The 20,080-nt window shown below is 36.0% G+C and overlaps 1 long non-coding RNA gene across 1 annotated transcript; it reads left to right on the top strand.

Annotated features, from left to right (window-relative positions):
- The first annotated feature begins 5,994 nt into the window (after window positions 1-5,994).
- On the top strand, window positions 5,995-9,520 carry LOC310899457. Its single transcript, XR_014584290.1, has 2 exons — window positions 5,995-6,148; window positions 6,418-9,520. It is a non-coding gene; the product is annotated as an uncharacterized lncRNA (long non-coding RNA).
- The last annotated feature ends 10,560 nt before the right edge of the window (window positions 9,521-20,080 follow it).

Genomic DNA, 20,080 nt, shown 5'->3' with positions numbered 1-20,080 from the left:
ATTATACACTTAATTACAAAGGCATACTGTCCTGGTTCCAGTTAGGACAGAGTTAATTTTTCCTCATAGTAGCTGGTAGGGTGCTATGTTTTGGATTAGGATGAGAAGAGCGCTGATAACATGCTGATGTTTTAATTGTTGCAGAGCAGTGTTTACACCAGGCCAAGGACTTTTCAGCTTCTCGCTCTGTTCTGCCAGCGAGCAGACTAGGGGTGCAGCAGGAGCTGGGAGGGGACAGACCCAGGACGGCTGACCCAAACTGGCCAAAGGGGTATTCCATACCATCTGACGTCATGCTAAACAATATATAGGGGTGGCTGGCCGGGGTGGGGGGGCCGGCTGCTCGGGGATAGGCTGGGCATCGGTCAGCGGGTGGTGAGCAATTGCATTGTGCATCACTTGTTTCTTACACATTATTATTATTATTATTAATACTATTATCATTATTGTTATTATTATTATTGTTATTATTATATTCCTGTCTTAATAAACTGTCTTTATCTCAACTCACAGGCTTCACTTTCCCGTTTCTCTCCCCCATCCCAGAGAGGGAGGGGGGAGGGTGAGTGAACGGCTGTGTGGTGTTTAGCTGCCAGCCAGGTTAAACCACAACACATACCTATGAAGGAACACACTAGACAGATGCTTTTGGCCTTCCTTCTCTCCATTTTCCAATTCTTCTTTTTCCCCAAGATACTTTCAGGAAGGCCCAATAAAAAAAAAAATAAAGAGAAAAAAAAAAAAAAAGAGCGAAGTGTAATTACTGTTTTTCCCAGGTAGGTTTGCTACATTTGTATCAAAATTTGGTATCTCTGGTCATCTTCTCACGGTAACATTAGTCTTGCATTGTACTAATTACCAGTAGTACTTGTATGGTTATCTTGATTATGCTGATTGGTATTGCTGATACACTTACCTGGGTACTGCTGGCAACACAAGGCCATACTCCCTAAAAGACCTTCAGTACTCCCCTATAATTATCTATGAAGATATCTATGTGCGCGAAAGTTGGTCATTTCTCTCAGTACTGTAACATTTCTCATGGTGTCTGTAACTTTTGTCAGCTACTCACTTTATTCTTTGTTACATCCAGCAATTTCTGCTCAATAGTTTCTCATTTTCTGTTCAGTAAACCTCAGGCCAGTGTCCCCTGCCTGCATGCTTTAGTTGTGTCCTCCCATGAAGATGAAAAATTAGTAAGCCAAAGAACTGCCTATGGTTATCTTAGCTCCCTTAGAAATTTTTCAAAGAGCAATTAAGTCTAGTATTCTGTTAAATTTAGCTTTAGGCAACAACTTTCCACTTCAGTAATAGCATTTTACACATGCTTTCTTTTCCCTCAAAATAAGAAAAAAAAACACAACACATAATAATAATGATAAAAAACACCACACCTCTTCTTCCCTCAGCTCCTGCCGTTATTGTACTTACTGCTAGACTTCAAGAAATTACCTATTCCCTTTGTATTTTAAGCTGCCTGATGTTCATTCTCTCTGTTAACAAATGAGTAAAGGGAAGTGACTGGAGACTCCCTTACAGCCAGTATGGGGTGACTGGGGAGCTGTGGTTCCTCAGTTCTCATGGACAGAGTTCCTCTACTCTCAAAGCCAAGCTTGTCTAGAAAATTATTCTAGCCACAGATAATCCAGTCTCCAACCTTGCCCACCAGGAAACCAACCAGCACGATGTATTAAACTTGGGGGGGAAGCTACTCTGTGTTAAGGATTTCTTCACGGATGACTCAAGAGGAGGAGGTCTACTTAGAGCATACAATAGCTCTTTGTTCCCAGGGAGCAGCAAGGGGGCCAGGTCAGTACCCAGTTCTAGGTCACTGGGGACAAACCATCTTTCCACAGTTTATTCACCATCATTAGGTATGGAGGTGATTCAACTAACCTTACATACAGCTAAACTCAAATACAGTAACCTCTCTTCTCCTAACATACTCACACAAGTTAATGGCTAATTGCAAGTGTAGGTAATTCTCCAAGATAAAGCTACATGGTAATAAGGAAGGAGAGCTTCAGGAAATGTGGGGGAAGACATATATGGGAAAAGAGCATAGGGAAAAAAATGTTGGAAAGGAAAAGGGGAGTGGTAGCAAATCCAATGAGAAATTAAAAATGTATGAAACAAACAAAAAGCCTAGAGGAGAGGACAGAAAGACCAGGAACCTTTCAAGAAAGGAGGAAGAGAAAGGCTATGATATGCGAAATTAAAAGAAAAATATTGACAAAATATGACAAAAATATACAGAATAATGCTCGATCCATAAAGAAAGAAAGAACTTGAGAGAAATCTGGCAGGGAAGGAAAAAAAAAAAAAAAAGAAAAAAAAACGAAAAAGGGCTTATTTCTAGGGGGGAGAGGTTATAAAAGTCTTGTTGGTCATAAAGATTTCAATAATGTCTGTTAATATTTTAATGGAAAATATAACAGGAAATGAAGTCCTATACAGACAGAGGGCTACTTTAATTTGCCAGGCTATATTTTTAAATAAGTGTTCTTCTGAGCTGACAGGGTGCTCAGCAATTTTTGGATTCAAATTGAAAATTTAGTAATAATATAAAATAATAATAATATTATATATATATATTTAATGGAGAATTTTGAAGCTAAATTTTCATTAGCCAATTTCTAGAACTCTCTCAAAACACTGTAATTAGCTGGATATTTTTTTTTTTTTTCTGATGAGTCTGCCAACTTTCCAGTCAAGTCTGAAGTTGGTTGACATGACGAAGAGCATAATAAAAATAGTAATGCTTAGGGAATTCTATTCTTCATAGGCAAAAGGAAAACTTATCAGATAGTATAGCTCTAAAACTAAATAATAAAGAATTTCATTGAGATTAGACCTGAGAGATTTAAAATAAAATATTAATGTTTGGTTTGAAGATGTTGATTTGTTCTATACAAATATGTAAGAGCAAAAGTTATTTATCTTACTTTTATGTAAACTTTGGTTTTCAAGGGAGGGATTTTATGTTTTTCTCCAATGACAAAAATCAGCATTGTTTTAAATTACTGTCTAAGATCAAATAACTTCTGTTTAGCCTTGAAAGATCTTTTTTTCAGTGCTACAGTTTCTGAGTGTTTATGGACAAAATATCTAAAAGCAACATCCAGATTGAAGAGTTAGTTCTTGTAATATATTTATCTAATGCAGCCCAGAGGAAAAAAGTCTAGTAGGTGGGACTACTTCATCGTGTATGAATGAAAGATCAATTTTGCAAACTTAGGGACTGGTATGATTTAATCTTGCAAGTAGTGCAGATCCACCATACTTTCCTTCACAAAAACTCTTATCTACCTTGGGTTGCATGATGGAGGCAAGGGTGTAAGGACTGATGAGGTGAGCAAACTTGTGCTAGCACCTTTGGAACCATGCTCAATGTGTGGGTGTATGGCCTAGGAAGAAAACACAGACCAAACTTGCTGGATAGTGGCCATTATGGCAAAATCATAGGCTATCAGTGTGCATCGAGAAGAATTTCCTTCTCTCTTCCTATCAGCATCTTATGAATCCAAAGGGAGTCCGAAGAGGGTTTTTATGCTCTGCCATGTAAAAGGTTAATTTAAAGAGGCCTCAGATGGGTTTTTGCCAAATATTTGCACAGCCCATCAGAGATGTCTCCTTGGATGCTTGGCTGGAGGGATTTGCACTTTCACTTGTACTGCAATTGTTGGGTAGAGAGCAAAATCATTAACAATATATGTTTAAAATCTTACTTGAAAACCTTTGCTAAGAATCAATGTGTATCCAGTCCATGATGTGAATTATAAACTGCTCTCAAAACTTAGTAATATTTACTAGGTAAATATATACTTTAAAGAGCACTTTGGGAGTGCATACACAGCCTTATAACGTCAGAACTGAAATTACATTTAATTGGCAAAATATCAGACAAAATAGGAGGAGAATTTTTTATTAAATCTGTCCTGTTGATTTCAATACCTCCAGAATGCTGAGAAAATATTTTTATTGCAATGTTTATTATCATTCTAGAAAACACTATGGACTATATCACAATTATTTGGTAACGAGAGTTTTGATACTAGAATCTGAATAGTCAGGAAACTAAAGACACGACAGAGCTTTAACACTTGCTAAAATCATTTGAATTTGCAAATGACTAAGTAAACAGTAATACAGTATAGTTTATAAAATGTTAAAGCTTTTATGTATCTCATGAATATTATTTATAATAAAATAAATAGGTCCATTTGAAAATGAGGAAAGGGTGAAATTACTAAAAAAAAGAATCCAGCTGTGTTTGCTCTGCGTGATTAAAGGTAATATAGCAATGTGGACACAATTCACTGAGAAAAGGAGTCATATTTTATTTATATCAATTCTCTTTTTCTTTAATAAAGCATGATTTAAACACATACACACTCACAGAGACCTTTATTTATATTTAAACCTAGCTCCCAGCCTAATTTCTCTGCCATGGTGCCAAATGAAACCTGAAAACCATTCTGAGCAGTTAAACCATATTTGGAGGTACTGATGGTCTTCCAGCTTAACTTAGGCTCCTCCAGGTGGCAGTGAATCGCAGGAATCACAGCTCCTCGGGGCATCATTGAAAATCCAGTCACAAATATATGGGTCATGTGTGAGAGTGCACAAAAACATATTTTTTTTTTTGGCTTGGCAGAGAGCTTACTTGCCTGCCCACCGAGCAAAGAAAGTTGGGAGTCAGGCTTAGGTTCTGTAAGGCTCAGATTCTGTAAGGAAATCACGATGACCTGTCAATGACCACATATTTGTTGCACCAATTAAAAATCATAATGGCTTTTTGACATTGATGGCTTGAACTGAAATGGAGACAAGCACTCAAAGTATTGTGCTGAAGAGCGAGAGGGGTATCAAGTCATCAGCAGCGAGGCGCCTGCATCGGCATTGCAGCCGCATCACAGCCCCAGTGGTGCTGGCAGCCTGTGTCCCGCAGCTGGCTGCGGAGCCTGCCAAGTGGCCAGCAGCTGCTGCTGCTGCTGGAGAAAATGTTTTCCACAGCTGAGCAGCTGGGGCCTGTGACTGCCATGCAAAGGCTAGAAATAACAGTTTGAAATAGTGAGGGACAGGGCACTGGGAATTAGACATTAAAAATTTCTGTTCTGAAACACAACAGAAATGTTTAATCAAAAACAAATGGCCTTGAAAACACTAAGTGGTGATTTTTTTGAAATAATAAGAGTTAGGAAAAATGAAGCACATCAAGTATTTTCTTTAGCTGTACACAGCAGGAAAAGTTGGGGTGAGGGTTTGCTCAGTTGAATCACAAATTTGTTTGCTATTAATGTGTCAATGAACAAGAGACATCTTAAAAATACTTGGTCTTACCTATTCTTTCAATGATAAATTGAAGCAAGTTCTATAATGCAATTTTAAGCCCTCAAAAGACATCTAAAACATTCACAGTTAAGCAAAAATTTTGAAGAAGTATACTGAGTCTTTGTTTTTAGGGCCAAATTTTGGTACCCAAAGTCATTTTCTGAGTCAGAGAAGTAAAATAATGTTTCCACCAACTAAAATAAATAAATAAATAAATACAATAAAAATCCCCAAGTAGCTCTTTATTAGGCTCTTAAACATGAATTTAAGAATTGAATTTTAGACTTTTTTTTTTATTTTATTTTTTTTTTTTTTTTTTTTTTTTTTACCAGGCTTCCTGCTTTTGGCTTGGAGGTGCAGCTGCAGTCAGGAAATGAGGATGTAAAAATAGCACCTTCTTAGTCAAGGATTTGGCCATACAAGGGTATGTATGTAACTCTTCCAGCTCACAACTGTGTATTTCATTGATTAAAAAAAAAAAAAAAAGAATACATGTTAACTGAGAGCTATCCAAGGTATTACCTCCAGACATGCTGGAGAATACATTTTTATTTGTCTAGTTGGCATTGGGGTTGTTGGTATTTTTTGCAATGGTGCTGTGCCCTTACAGCTGCATTCCTTAGGAGCAATGAAGCTGTCAATCATGAGAGTAAAGCCCATATGAGCAGAAGATGGCTTGCTCAGCAGCAGTGCCTGGGTTTGGGAATTCATTACTGGTAGAGATTAGGATGACCACAAATCTCCTTGGCTTTGGAGCAAAGTGAAAAACTCATTTCCTTGGCTTAGCTCTCCCTTTTCAAGTCTCCAAATGAAGGTGAGAAAAAGGAAGGGGGGGGGAGGGGGGGGGGGAAGGACAGGGGAATGGAAGACTGAGAGAAGAAAGCAAACAGAGGGAAGAGATGGGAATATGGTAGAGAATACCCTTAGGACAATCCACACTGACAGGTAAAGAGCATGAAACATTAAACAGAAATCATTGTCAGATCTGTTTGAAGTATATTTTAGAATATTAGGAAGTGTTCACAGGACATAATTTAAGGCAAACTAGGAAATCTAAATGAATTCCTGCTTGTTTCTTTTTAGGTCCAACATGATCATGGATTTCAAGACAAGAGGTGACCATTCTAACCGTTTAGTTTATCTTCAGTTTACAACGCACCTGTATCACCTGACAGTTCCTTCATCAGGTCCATTGTTTTGGTGTGATTAGCAGTGTGACTTTTAAGAAGACCACAGGGAATGCATCCAATACTGCAACTAAGTATGTACAATCGAGTATGATTCTGAGTATTTGTGGACTGGACCATTGTTGGTAATCAAGAACAACTTTTATTTTATTACGAGGTCTGAATTTGGATCCCTATTGGTAGACAAAAGTGGGAGTCAGGATTTCGTCAGTTATGTGTAGCCCACCATCTCTTACATTCTATTTGGTCTACCCATAGCTCTGCAGACTGAGAACCAGCACTGCAGCTTATTAAGGAGAAAGAATTTACATTTTTAAAAAGCATTCGGAGTATTTCAAATCCTCCCTCCCGCTAAGTGTATGGAGTAATTATCAAACTATGTCTATAGTGTACATGGAGAAAAGTAGTATGACTGAGATTTCCAAGTCAACCTTATTTCTTCTATTTTGCAATTATTGGATATTGCATTTGACTCCATTAGCGCTCTGTTAACGGAGGATTATTGTGAATGTAAGATATTATGTAATAATTAACTAGATCTTGAAAGTCTCCATCGCTTGGAGCTCCCTGGTATTACACAGATAAAATGATCGTGTCTTCTGACTTTGCTCCTTTACACACTCCAAATAACATAATAGAATCATCAATGAAAATGTTACTGCTTTTTTGTACCATTTATGAAACTGGCATTTAACTTAGAGAGTGTTAGGGGTGGATGGGATGGGGGGCTCAGCTTCAAGCACTACAAACACTAATATTAGTGCTTGTAATCTACAGTATATCTGCATCTTCATTTAAATGTACCATTTCGTGTGGAATGGTTTGATCAATCTCTGCTTTTTTTTCCATGATTCAAAAATCCTAAATTCAGTCAAAAGTCTTAAATTTTCAATGGTTTACTTCAGTAGAGAAAGTGACAATATGTCTCTTACTGACTCTTATAAGATTAAATGTTTAATAATTTAATATAAACAACCACTAAATTAAACTCAGTTAATTTAATACTTTGTTTTAATCATGCATTTAGTCTAAATATTTGCACATTCTGGAGATAAGAGGTCTTACTTTACTGATAAGCAGATGTAGATACATAAGTACAGATTTTTAAGACCGGGACTGAAGTCTCTGACAGGATAAAAGCTTTTTCCTCAGGGACTGCAGTCTGACGTGCAGAATCATTCTCAATACTGCAGTCCCAGAAGTGACTTTTATTCTGTCAAGTAGACTGTAGCAAGGAAGTTTACAGTATGCTGAATTGGTCAGCCATGAAGACTACCTACAAGCTGGATTTAGATCACATCAGCTGATGTTGATTTACTTCCAGAAAGCAAGGCATCAAATACAAAGTAGCTACAGGAACAGTGTTTCCAGAGTTCCCACTATTCCTATTTCAGCTGCTTTACTTTTTTCAAGTAAGGCTCTGAGCTGATCCTCTTCCTGTCACAGGGATACCAGTAGAATAGGTAAACATGATGTTTTAGTTATTAATACTCATTAGTCTCTCCTACTTACTGTATTTATATGACCGCATAGGTAATATTTGACCCGATTGTATGAAATGCATAGTGATTAGATGTTCCTATTACTGTATCAAAACTTCATTATTACTATGGCTGTAAAGATGCAAGGACAGTCTGGATGAAATATTGATTCATCAATTAATCATCAGTTAATCCTAAGCAATAACTCTCTGTACTGCAGAGAATAAACATAGCCAAAGAACTTTCATACCTATATCTGTGATTTTTTTCAGTCTGTTTTTCTCTCATCTGACGGTAGTTAAATCAAAAAGCTATATTGAGTAGTAGTATTTTTCTCATGCAGAAAGATGGTAAAATTCATGGTTTTACTTTTTCCAGCAGTGAATCAGCATATTTTTGGGGTTCTGGTACCTTACACAACAGCAAATAAGTTTAGCAGGTTGCCAATGTGCATGTCTGTCCTTCTTATCTGGCACACTTCCTTTTTTCTTTCAATATTGCTTTTTATGATTATCTACAACCTTTATTAAATTACTTTTTACGTGTATTTTGAGTATCATTCATGGAAATAGGTCAGGGCAGATAAGTCTCTTGATGTAGATAGTGGTCTGAGAAATTATTACCTCCTTAAAAGACCAACATAAGGAATGGTCTTACTCACATTTTTTTATTTTGGCTTTCTTAATATCTGGTTTATCTTAAATCTGGTTTTCAAATAAAAGGAAACGAAGACTACCCAGCTTCATTGGAAGTGAGCAGTAGCTCTCCATGTTCCTGGAAATACTCTGTGAATGAATTTATGGTCATCCCTCAGACCACCATAATAGCCTTATTATTGGTTTGTACTTTATCTCATGTAATATTTACATCTGACTTAAGGAGGTGTGTTTGAAGACACTAATTCTGTTGGTAATGTTTGTCTGATATCAAGGGAGTCCAAGCAATGCAAAACAATAGTCTACATAAAAATCCATAAGCGTGGCAGTTTCTAGTGGAACAGAAATTACCCAGAAGCTAACCCAGTACGCTTTACAACTAAATTGACATTAAAATAGAGACAACTCAGAGAAAGGAATGAGTACCCAGATCACACCTTTGTTTTAAGTATTCTAACCGTTACCACCGGAAAGGACACAAGCAAGCCCACTTGAGAACTTTCAGTAGAGACAACCAGAAATAAAATGCTAACCAAAGTGCACTAAACAGATGCAATGATGAAGGTCTCTTCAAAAGCACACCACCAATCTGAAACAAAATTAATGAAGAAACACCTGCAGAGGAGGCATTTGGTGTGAATTTTAATCCCTCCTGACAGGTGAAGAGAATTAATTGTGGCCTTCACAGCTTGGGGGAGTGATATAATTAGATAAAACATTGGTAGTAACAGCAGTGCTCTGTCTGGTTGTCATTTTCTGAAAGCTAAACTACTGTGTACCAAAATGAAGTCTACTGTACAACCACTTTGTGGGCTATGTGTTGCCTGTTATGCTTGTGCTTGAGACTACCTGTCAAATCTGGCTTTTAAAAGGACTTAGGCATATGTTTTGTAATCATATCCTGAGAATCAGGTCCTGCAAATTTCCCTTGAAATAGGCTTTGTAAATTTTCCACTTGGTGGGCAGGCTCTTCCAGTGGCTTTTAACAAATTACCAAGCAGGGCAGACAGCATGTACTGCATCATCTCTTAATTTATGGATGCACAGCCATTTATATATTGCTCCCACACCCCACAAAAATGAACAGGAAAGTGAATTTATTTTTTTTGTTCATTTGTTTCTTGAAAGTATCATTTTCTTGAACTGTTGTAATGTAAGTTGGAATTATGTTCCTTAAACTGCATCAGAAAAGTGCATTGAATCTGTTGTGTAGCTTCATCAAAACCTCTATATACATAGGTAGGTGTGTAAAGAGAACTTTTAGAGCATTTGAGGCTAAGCTTTATCACCTATAAATAAAAGAGACAGGCTGGAAAAAAAAATAAAAATAACACCGGAAGGGAAGTAAATCTTGTGTTGGCTTTAAGCCTGGAACTAATGAAGGCAAGTAGGGGTGTGCTTCTGTGACCAATATTTCAAAAAGGGAAAATATACTGATTTTTTTTCATACTAATCCAGAAGTAGTTGCATCACTACTAAAAGCAAAATCGTAGTGTATCCAGGCAACCCAGAAATCTAATCTTTCATACTTAGCACTGGAGAAATATACAATGTGGTATCAACATACACGATGCAAATATTTTCTAAATATACCTGTATTGAGCCACTGTAGCTTCAGACAACCTACTGCCTTTTGACAGCTTGTTGATATCATAATCATAACTAAAAAAGTTTTAATGTCTAATAACCAAGATGTAAAATGAGTGATAATCCAAAATAATTATTTACAAGTATTCATTTATTCTGATATTGGCTGAATTTAAGCTGCTGTTGTGAAGATCTTCACAAAGAACTTCAAAGTTCTTCGCTTTCAGAAGAGAAGCCTTCACCTTCTTTCTTAGTCAGAGAAAGTCTCAAAAACAGCCCAGGAAACTCTTCATGACACGAAGTGTATCTTTTAAATTATTTTCTTATGCTTGTAGCTTTAAATTGCAAATACTTTTTTTTTTTTTTTTAATATTTAATTTCTCAGAATGAGATCTTAGTGTTTTTTTCTTAGAACATAGGAACAGTTTAAGGAAATACATCACATTTTACTCATGGGATTGAATGTATTTGTAACCATAGAAATTCCCATAGTCTACTGGTCTATTGACGTTATTTATTCAGAAATTTCAGCCATAAAATGAACATAGAAGAACAAATGAGAATGGAATAGTTATTGAGTAGATGTAGGTCAGCATATAGAGCTCAGCTGCTGGCGGATCACCTTTTACAAAGACCTAAATAACAATAACACGAGTAAGGCTCAGTATCCTATTTAGCTCCACACAAAAGGTCTGGTAAAAACAAGCAAGATACTACTGATGCTGCTGTAGTGTGAAGCAGCAGGCAAAAATGAACATGATTTTATTTTGGCAAATAACATATGATAGTAAAAAATGGGGCTGAACAGCTTTTACATTTTTTTTTTCTTTTCATTTTAATCAAATCAAAAATATATTTCATATAATAGCATCTGAGCTTGTGACTGTGAACATATACATAGTACTGAACAGATATTTTCCTGCACTACAATTATCTTATGAATCCCTCTATTGTGTATAATACATAGCTGTGCAGAATTAGCTCTCTTCAGAGCATAAGCAAATAAAATCTCAAACATACTGATGTTAAGTATCTATGTATCATATGCTTTAAGTAGCTATGATTTATGATATTCAGTTGTTAAATTCAGGTACTGTGTATTATATTGTCATTTCATAAACTTGAGAATCTACAGTAATACTAATAACTTAAAGATGTGTTTTTGTTTTGTTTTGTTTTCCTTCACAACAAATTGAGATTTCATATCTGGAAACTTTCATCATCAGAAGGCAATGAGGAGATCGTGAGAAGACTGAAGTCCAATTGGTTGAGTTGCTAGTTTTCTTCCAGATAAAACTGAAATACTTCCAGTTATGGTAAGAAGGCTGGTTTGAAGAGCAGTTGAGCCCAAGCAAAATTTAAAAACAAACAAACAAACAAACAAACAAACAAAAAACACTAGCTATCTGATACTAGTGCTACTATACTTCACAGCATGCACTTGTGAATCAATAGCTGTCATTGACAGGACTCCACCAGAGGGAAGTTTGTAGCAGTGTAGTCACTTCACCAATACCACTTAGTTTTAGTAATTACTGTCTCTGAGAGGACAAAATGTGTAGAAATGTGAGGCAGTGTGATAGCAGAACAATGAAAATTAGGGAAAATAGATTTCATATGTTATTTCAGTCCATAAAGAATTCCTCTTAATAGCACAAATTTACTTTCAGATATTCACATTCCCATGAGTATCTATTTTTATTTCGGTAATATTTTACCATTTCATAACATGAAAGAAATAATATATACAAGAAATACCTATTACATAAATAGGAGGTGATGATGAATTTTTTAATTGTGTATAAATATTCATGTCATCAGAATGTGTTTAAACAGTTTCTATGCATATAATCTCTATTAAAGGACAATTTATATATATGTAAATATGAATTTAACAGAAGAGATGAGTGTTATAAAATTATTCCTACCCAAAATTTATTTCTGGCTGAGACGGCACAATTCTGCAACATCTAATAGTGTGATTCTGCCAGTCTCAGTCATTCTCACCATAAAGATTAAAAATAAGGACTTTTTTTTTTTTTTTTTTCTCATTAAAGATGTTTCTAGAGTATACCAAAATATCAAAATTTTTCTCTAGGTTTTAAACCTTTCTAATTCTACTTTCAAGGATAATACTGATCCTTTCAGGGAACATGAGTAGTTAGTTCCTCTGTAAGTAACCTTATTCCCCCTTCTTTCTTATGTCCCCAAATCTTTTCTATGTCTGCGTATTGGGATACAGTAACCATTTTGTTATTGACTTATTTTTATTTCTGTCCGTGATATGCAACCACGTACTTGGTGGGATTTAAATATTTTTTGCTTGCTTGTACACAGATTAACAAATGATCAAGTTGCTTTTAGCACTTTTTTTTTCATCAGCAATGATAAATTATATATATTGTTCCCCAGTTTTCATGTGAGACTCTTAAGCTGCAATAGCCATTTTTTATATTTTTTCGAAGTTACTGATAAACTAAACATGAAGATGCAAGAACAGACTTGATAAGAACCTCCCATTCTTCCAACATGCAGCCGCACATCTGTGCTTTGGAAGGAGTGATACAACTTAAAAATTCCCTTCTCATCACTTGAATGTAGCTATCTCTAAGGCAGAGAGTGACAGCCATTTAGTAACTCATTCTAATGCAATACAAAAGGCCTGGATAAAACAAATCATGTACAAAAAAAAAATATCCTTCTTCATATATAATAATATAATGTTGCTTCATAACCACTGATATTTTTTCATTGTTGTTGTTAATGGATGGAATCTTTCTAGGTTAGTTAAATTTATTATTTCAGAAAATTCTTATTTATTCAATACGTTCAATGGGAAAAACGAAGGGTGTGCTTTTTCAGTGGCTCAGTTCCCACCATTTCTGAAACAAAGCTCAGTGAGGAATAGGATAGGCTTTAGATAATGTGATTAGTAAATTAGCTGTCAAAATAGATTCTTTCAGATGCTCCACAAAAGCCCTATTAAAATTAATTACAAAGCTTTCTATCTTAAATATCTACTTTTTTTTTTTTTTTTTAAATTACTGTCCAAGCTGGATGCTTTATACAGCAATAGAACTTGTAACTGGTTATAGAAAAGAATGAAGTCCTTATAGAACTGGTTATAGAAAAGAATAAAATTCTTAAACTTTAAGGCAGGAACGATTTTAATTACTACAACTCATTTGAAAATTCCCATCTATCAACACATCTTTTATACGAAGCATAAAATTTATTTGCAGGAGGAGACTCACAGTTAAAGTATGATTTTTGGATACAGGTCAGAAAAAAAAAAAAAAAGAATATGAACGTTTTTAAGAACCTCTATTTTCTATCAAACCCGGCAAACTTCTAATCAGGTCACCAAGTGACAATAGTGGATGATTCAAGGGAAATGAGAAAAACAAGGTAAATATTAAAAAGTTGCACCTTTCCTGGTAGAGTTACTCGTTGTTGATAACCAGCAGTTTAAGGACCATTTTTTGATCTAGGGATTGTCCCTGGGCCTTTGCTTTTATTATTTCTTGATATACTTGTACATTAATTTCTTATTTCCTTTTTTTTTTTTTTTTTGAGTTATGTCATTCTGTGCCGATTGTTATCTTTGATCTCCATGCTTCTGATTAGGTTTATTTTCTGCCTCTGAAACTGCTCTAGTTCTGTTGCATCTTTTTAACTGTGATGAAGTCCAGACTCACCAGACGTTATATAGTGTCATTACATCAATTTCTGTTCTTTATTACTTTCTTAGTATTTTCTAAGCTCTATTTATCATTTCAGCTGCCTCTGAACCTAGAGTTGATGCTTTCAGAGAGGTACTCATAATGACTACAAGGTCTTTCAGAGCAAAGTTATTTTGTTTAGTTTTGTTGTTGTTATTGTCGTGCATTTTTTTTGTTTTCTTTCCCACTAAACATTTTTTCGCATTCATTGACATTGCATTTAATCTGACATTTCATTCTCATTTACGGTGTTAATATCACAAGATATTTCTGGAGGCCTTCACAGCTAGCTGTAGCTTTTAGCATACTATTCTAAACATATCTTTTACCCACACCACTGACTCCATCAAAGAACTCCAGCAGATCTGTGAAGCAAAAGCTATGCTGGAAATCACATTCCCTTTGCATAAAGCACATTGACATTTCCCAATGTAGTATAATAACTTTGCTATCTAATAAGTCTAATTTTCTCATCACGTATATTTATAGTCTCAGTTTCGAAGTCATGCACCTACTTTGTCTAGAAATGTCTGGATATCTCTCGCTGCCCTTTGGTGAGGCTGATTTGAGTGATAGACTGCTTACCAGAGTCAGTATTTCAGCAGTTTAATATTTAAATTTCCTTAGCTATCCTAATTAACAAATGTATTGTATTGATGCTTTGCTACAACATCCCCTATTGAATTTTTCTGACATCTGACACTTCAATATGAGACAGTTTCTCCCTCCTCCTCCTTATTCTTTGTGTGTATCACTGAATAGAATTAATTTAACTTCTATACTATGGCCTTGTCTTTCTCAAGATCAGGTGGTATATTTCAGTTGTCTATTACACTTTCTTTCTGGTTGGATTCCTTCTTCTGATGCATTTGATTTTTTTTCCCTCAGTAATTTTTATGCATTTAATAACCTTTTTTCTTAAAACCTCTTTTATCATTTATTATTAGGGATTTATATTTAGCAAAATAAATATGAATTAATGGATTAAAGATTTTTTTTCATATTTTTCTTCTTTTAGCACATAGCTTTAATTTTTGTTGAAATTCTTTTAATTTCTAAGATTTTTTTTTTACTTTACTGTTTTAATACAGTAGGTTCCTTTCTTGATTGTTTTCTTCAATTTTAAAGAAGAATTTTGATAACCATTGTGCAGGATAACATATAGTTGTAGGCAGTCTTTATTCTGTCCATTAGCATTTTACCCTTTTACTAGTTCCTCCTCACACCTTTAGTTCCCAGATTGTTGCATACTTCCTCAGACTCCAGCAATTTGTGGATATTTTATTTCTTGAGAAAAAGATATTGTATTTCACAGCCCTTCCATGTATATGTCAAGCAGATTTTGAACCCGTGTACTGTTTCCTTGTCTATGCTTCAGTCCCACAGATAGCAGCTTCTATTCCCAACCCCTTTCATTAACAAATACTGCAGATTTAGATACTAGGCAGGCTAGCTGTAGTTCTGTTTTTTATGAATATCAGTTTTTGCAAAACATCAGCAAGAGGAACCTTCTGATGTTTCTATTAAGGAAATAAAGCTAGATGATTTGGTAGGATTTCATTTCTATGTATGTGTTTGCATAATCCTAGATAAATTATCAGTATTAAACGAAAGATGTTTGATCTAGTGATTTTAGCACATTCAGTTGAGACTGTAATTTACTCAGTATGATGAACAGAAAGTGAATGACCATAAGAAATGAGAATAGTTAAATCAGATTGCCACTAAGATATATTAATACACCTTTTATTAACATCACAATATGTGATTATTTTGTCTATTACAATTATGGAGCTATTAGGAATGTGATAGAAAGGTTACACTAATGAGGACAGTTTTTATGCTCTTCATTTCTGCCTAAGTCAGCTCATCAGACTTTGAGGCTACAGACATTCAATCTTTTGGTTATACTATCTATTTTATTTTTAGGAACTGAAGAAGGAAAAATGTAGGCCCATGAATTCTGACTGATATAAGGGAGTACCTCAAAGGCAAGTTAATATATAAAAGAATCCCTATAAAATAGAGATAAGTGACTTTATTTCACAGATATAAAATAAAATACAAAATATTCTTATAAATTAGGCTGAGACACTTGCTAGAATTTCAAATTTATATGTAGTAAAAATTTAACTACAGTAATAAGGCAACGTTTGCTCTATTTTCACAAAAACAAAGCATGTATGCAATATGGTTAAACAGTTGTCATTAAATGTTCACTAGATGCTTATAAATAAATGCATGAAGTAGGTGAAAAAATAATAAAGGATTAGTTTGAGAGAGTGCTTTGCATCTTTCTCCATGGTCATGGTTTTTTGTCTTATGTAGCATGAGGCCATGCCACAGTACTTCTGGGACATACTAGGTGAGCAATACAAAGTCTACCAACCACAAAATCTGAATCCTGCCCTTTAATTTCTCTGCAATACCTTTGACTTCTGAAACAATTCTGGTATGACCAAAAGCAAAAGAAAAAATAAATCAAGTTAAGGATTTTTGAAGGAGGAACTGGTTTAATTCTGTCTTGCAACTGTAATTGAGGAAGACAGAAGGGTTACTCTCTAAATACCTTAATATGGTGTGAGGGCACTTCTTCAAATCCAGAATTTCATGAGCTTTGCTTTTCTTAATGCAATAATGGAGGGGTTAAGAACCCCAAAGTTTTCATCTTTGAAAATGATCGATCTTTCCTACTAAATCTGCACCTTGCAGATCAGGAAACAGACAAAGGATGGCCATAGTCACCATAAGCAGCTGGATGTCACAGCACCTGGCTCTATCAGGTCTTCACTGAGGTGCTGGACTCTTCTGTCCTGTGAGATTTTTGTACATGGAAAGGGGCCAGAAAGGAAAAACAAATAATTCTGCAAATGCATGTTATTGGTACTGCCTGTTTGGTTCACTGGGCTGTTTTGATCTGGTTTGTCTCTAGGCTTCCAATCTTTGTTTTGCAAGCTGCTAAGGAAGAGTTGTTAGCAGGGCATTCAAACTCAGACTTTCTTCTTCACCTTTAAGTTTAAAATCATGTATTCTGCTGCCGGGATTCAGCTTGTATTGTAAAAGGATGGTGTAGAGTTTCACCACCAAAAGACAGCAAAAACCAGTCCTGTGGAGGTTTAACAGAATATCTGAAATGTCTGAAGAGCTTTTGTGGGGATCCACAGGCAGAATTAGAGGCCCTCTGAGATCTGGGTTTAAATATTTTATCACCAGAAATACGGTTTCTGTAAGGACGATGTGCTTGAAAACCACACTGAGGTTGTTTGAACCATAGCTTAAGCAAAAGGTTACCTCTGTTCTGTCCATAATGAGCCTGATTCTACAGCCATGATTAATTCAGCACTTTTTCCAAGAAAACCAACGTAGCTGTTTCCTAATTCCAGCAAGGTAGCATGAGAACCCAGGCACTGCTGCTCCCATGGCCACCTCCTTTCCTGGGCTTGATTATAATTAATCTTGGGATCTGTGGGAGGGGTGGAGGTGGAAAGGGGTGGGGGGGAGGAGGAAGAGGGGGAGAATTATTATTTTTTACAAAGCTTCTGGGTTTATTTTCTTTTGTTCCGACTTTGCAGCTTTAAAAGACACTTATGCACTTTGGGGTGGGAGAGAGGGGAGAGGCTTTTGTGTTTTTGTGTTTTGTTTTTTGTTGCCTTTTTTATTATTATTATTTTTTTCCCCAGTGAAAATGCTGCCTTTAAGCTATTTGACCATTGCCAAGGGCCTGTGGTTTATTTGCTCTCCAGCATAGTGGCTTCTGTTTACCTCTCTGGATTGCAGCCTGTTTCCTGGCAGCTACTTTAAATCCGGATGTCTGAGAAGGTTGGGAGGATGAGATGGAGTGAAGAGCAGCATGTACTGTTACAGACATAAAATCTATTAAGTTGTAAAATGTTTTAAGAATGAATTCATTGAAAATATGGTTAATTAATTTTGTAGTATATTTTTGCAACAAAACAAGAAGTGCTTAATTTCAGCAAGCTACAAAAACAGTTGCTACATGTGGTCTAGCTTGCATATTAAAGAAAAAAAGTTACACTAAGAGTTTTTACGACGACTCTGGTCTTAATAGCATTTATGTTTTTTCCTTTTCATAATTTAAATAATACTACTACTAATAAAAAAAGCTTAAATACTTTTCATATAGTTCTCATACTGCATTTCAGATTTTAAAGGAAAGGCCATATTTGCTTTGAACTACAGAGCTTGTACCTTGTGTTTAGATATCAATATCGGAGAACATTAGAAACTTAGTGTGTTATTATAACACTTAAGAAAGTGAAAAAGAAAGACATTCCTTTTTAACTGTCAGTCTAAATGCCACAGGTGCAAGAGGTAGCACAGCCATTCAATTTTTAATTGTATGTATAGTTGTATTTTTTAAAACAGAGTTTGTTCAAAATTGCCCTGTGCAAACTGAACCTCTCTCAGGAAAGCTTGGTGTTCTACACCGTGAAAAGGGCTCCCTATGTCACCATTGGGAGAAGACAAATGGCAGCAGTGATAAGAGCATGGGTTCTTTTGTACTCAGAGAAGCTAGGTCTTTCCATTGCTTTGGGTTAAGATCAGAATAGTGGGTATATTTTTGTCTGGTTTTGTTTCTTTAAAGAACTTTTCCTCCAGTGTGATGCCCCTGGAGGAAAGTCTTCTAATTTAGGCTGTTTTAAAACAAATAAAGTAAATGGCTGCTGCGATGTAAGGGACAAGAACTTTACCTTTTCAGTCCACTCAAAGAAGCTTGAGATGTTTTGCGATAAAGTCGCTTGATCCTTGCATCAGGTCTTGTACAAGGAGCAAGTCCAGGAGGCCACACAAGTTCCTAGAGCTCTGCTCTGAGAAGAACCAAGGAGCACTTCAGATGATGCACGGGAGAAATCCTGCGTGTCTTTGACCAGGACAATGAATTTGAGCCCATAATGTAGGACATTGGGATGTCTATTAGTCCTGGTCATTTTGACAATTCCTCTGTTTGGCCTAGGTAACGAGCCCCATAATTTCACTCTTTTGAACCGGAAAGCTTAATAGGTGTCTAAACATCCATTACGTACCTATTATGTCCCCATTAGGTACAATAATAGCCAATCTGAATATGGCCTTAATTGCTCTATGTAAATGCTCTAGAAATGCGTGTGTTAACAACAATGAAAACTTTTACTGCCGGAAGAAAACCTATGAACAAAGTCACAGCTTCTTGATAATGGCCCATTATCCATTAACTGTATGCACATAAAAAGACATCTCTTTTGTAAAATGCCCTTGCAACGGGACTTCAGCTGAGAGGTGATATTTCTTATAAGAATTGTTGTCTAATCAAACAGAAGCAGCAATTTGCAAGGGCCAGGACGGCAACACAGAAAGGATTTTGAAGAGGTAAAAGGCAAAGAAGATGCTGGGGAGACACCTGTAACATATGGTAGGAAGGTCTGAGCGGCCCTCTCCGGGCAGGGAAACCTCCAGGAGGTGGCCAAGGTGAATGAAAAGCCTTATTAGGAAATACAATCAAAAGTCTAAAGAGGAATCTGAGAAAAGAGTAGCTGTAATGTAGGGGAGTGTCCAGCTTCAGCCCTTGCCTTCAACAAGAACTGCATATTTTCATTCCCCTGTGTTGTTCTCATAATTTTCCTGCAGAAGAAAAGGATGACTCACAAGTAAATGAAAGCCTGTTTCACTGGATATGAAGGAAATCCATTTTCTTTTTATGTGGTTGACATTCTTCAAGTCCAAGTCCATCAAACACTGTCTTTACAATATCTGAAAGCCCTACAGTAAAAATTTATTCATTTTTCGCATGCAGAGGTTGAACTCTCCCTTCATTTCTACAACAACAGAGGAATGAGCAGTCAGAATAGCCCATGCAGGAAAGCAAAGGTAAAGGCCATGGAAGCACAATCCAAGTCTCATGTATGCTTTCATACATAAAGATGCAGTGGCATTTCCATATGAGTTTGACATGGTCCGGAAGCAAAAGAAGTCTGGAAAGTCTGCCCTCATCACCATCTTTCCTCTCCCAGTGGCACGCGGAGCTAATGAAGAACTAATTCAGGCTAATTATACGTGTGTGATGCAGGACTTATCGCCAGCCCTGTGATACAGAGCCTTGTGACTCCACAGAGTCA

Source organism: Anser anser, assembly GCF_964211835.1.
Source record: "Anser anser genome assembly, chromosome: 4".
NCBI lineage: Eukaryota > Metazoa > Chordata > Aves > Anseriformes > Anatidae > Anser > Anser anser.
Note: the sequence above shows the minus strand (reverse complement) of the source record. Positions and strands in the feature narration are given on the sequence as shown.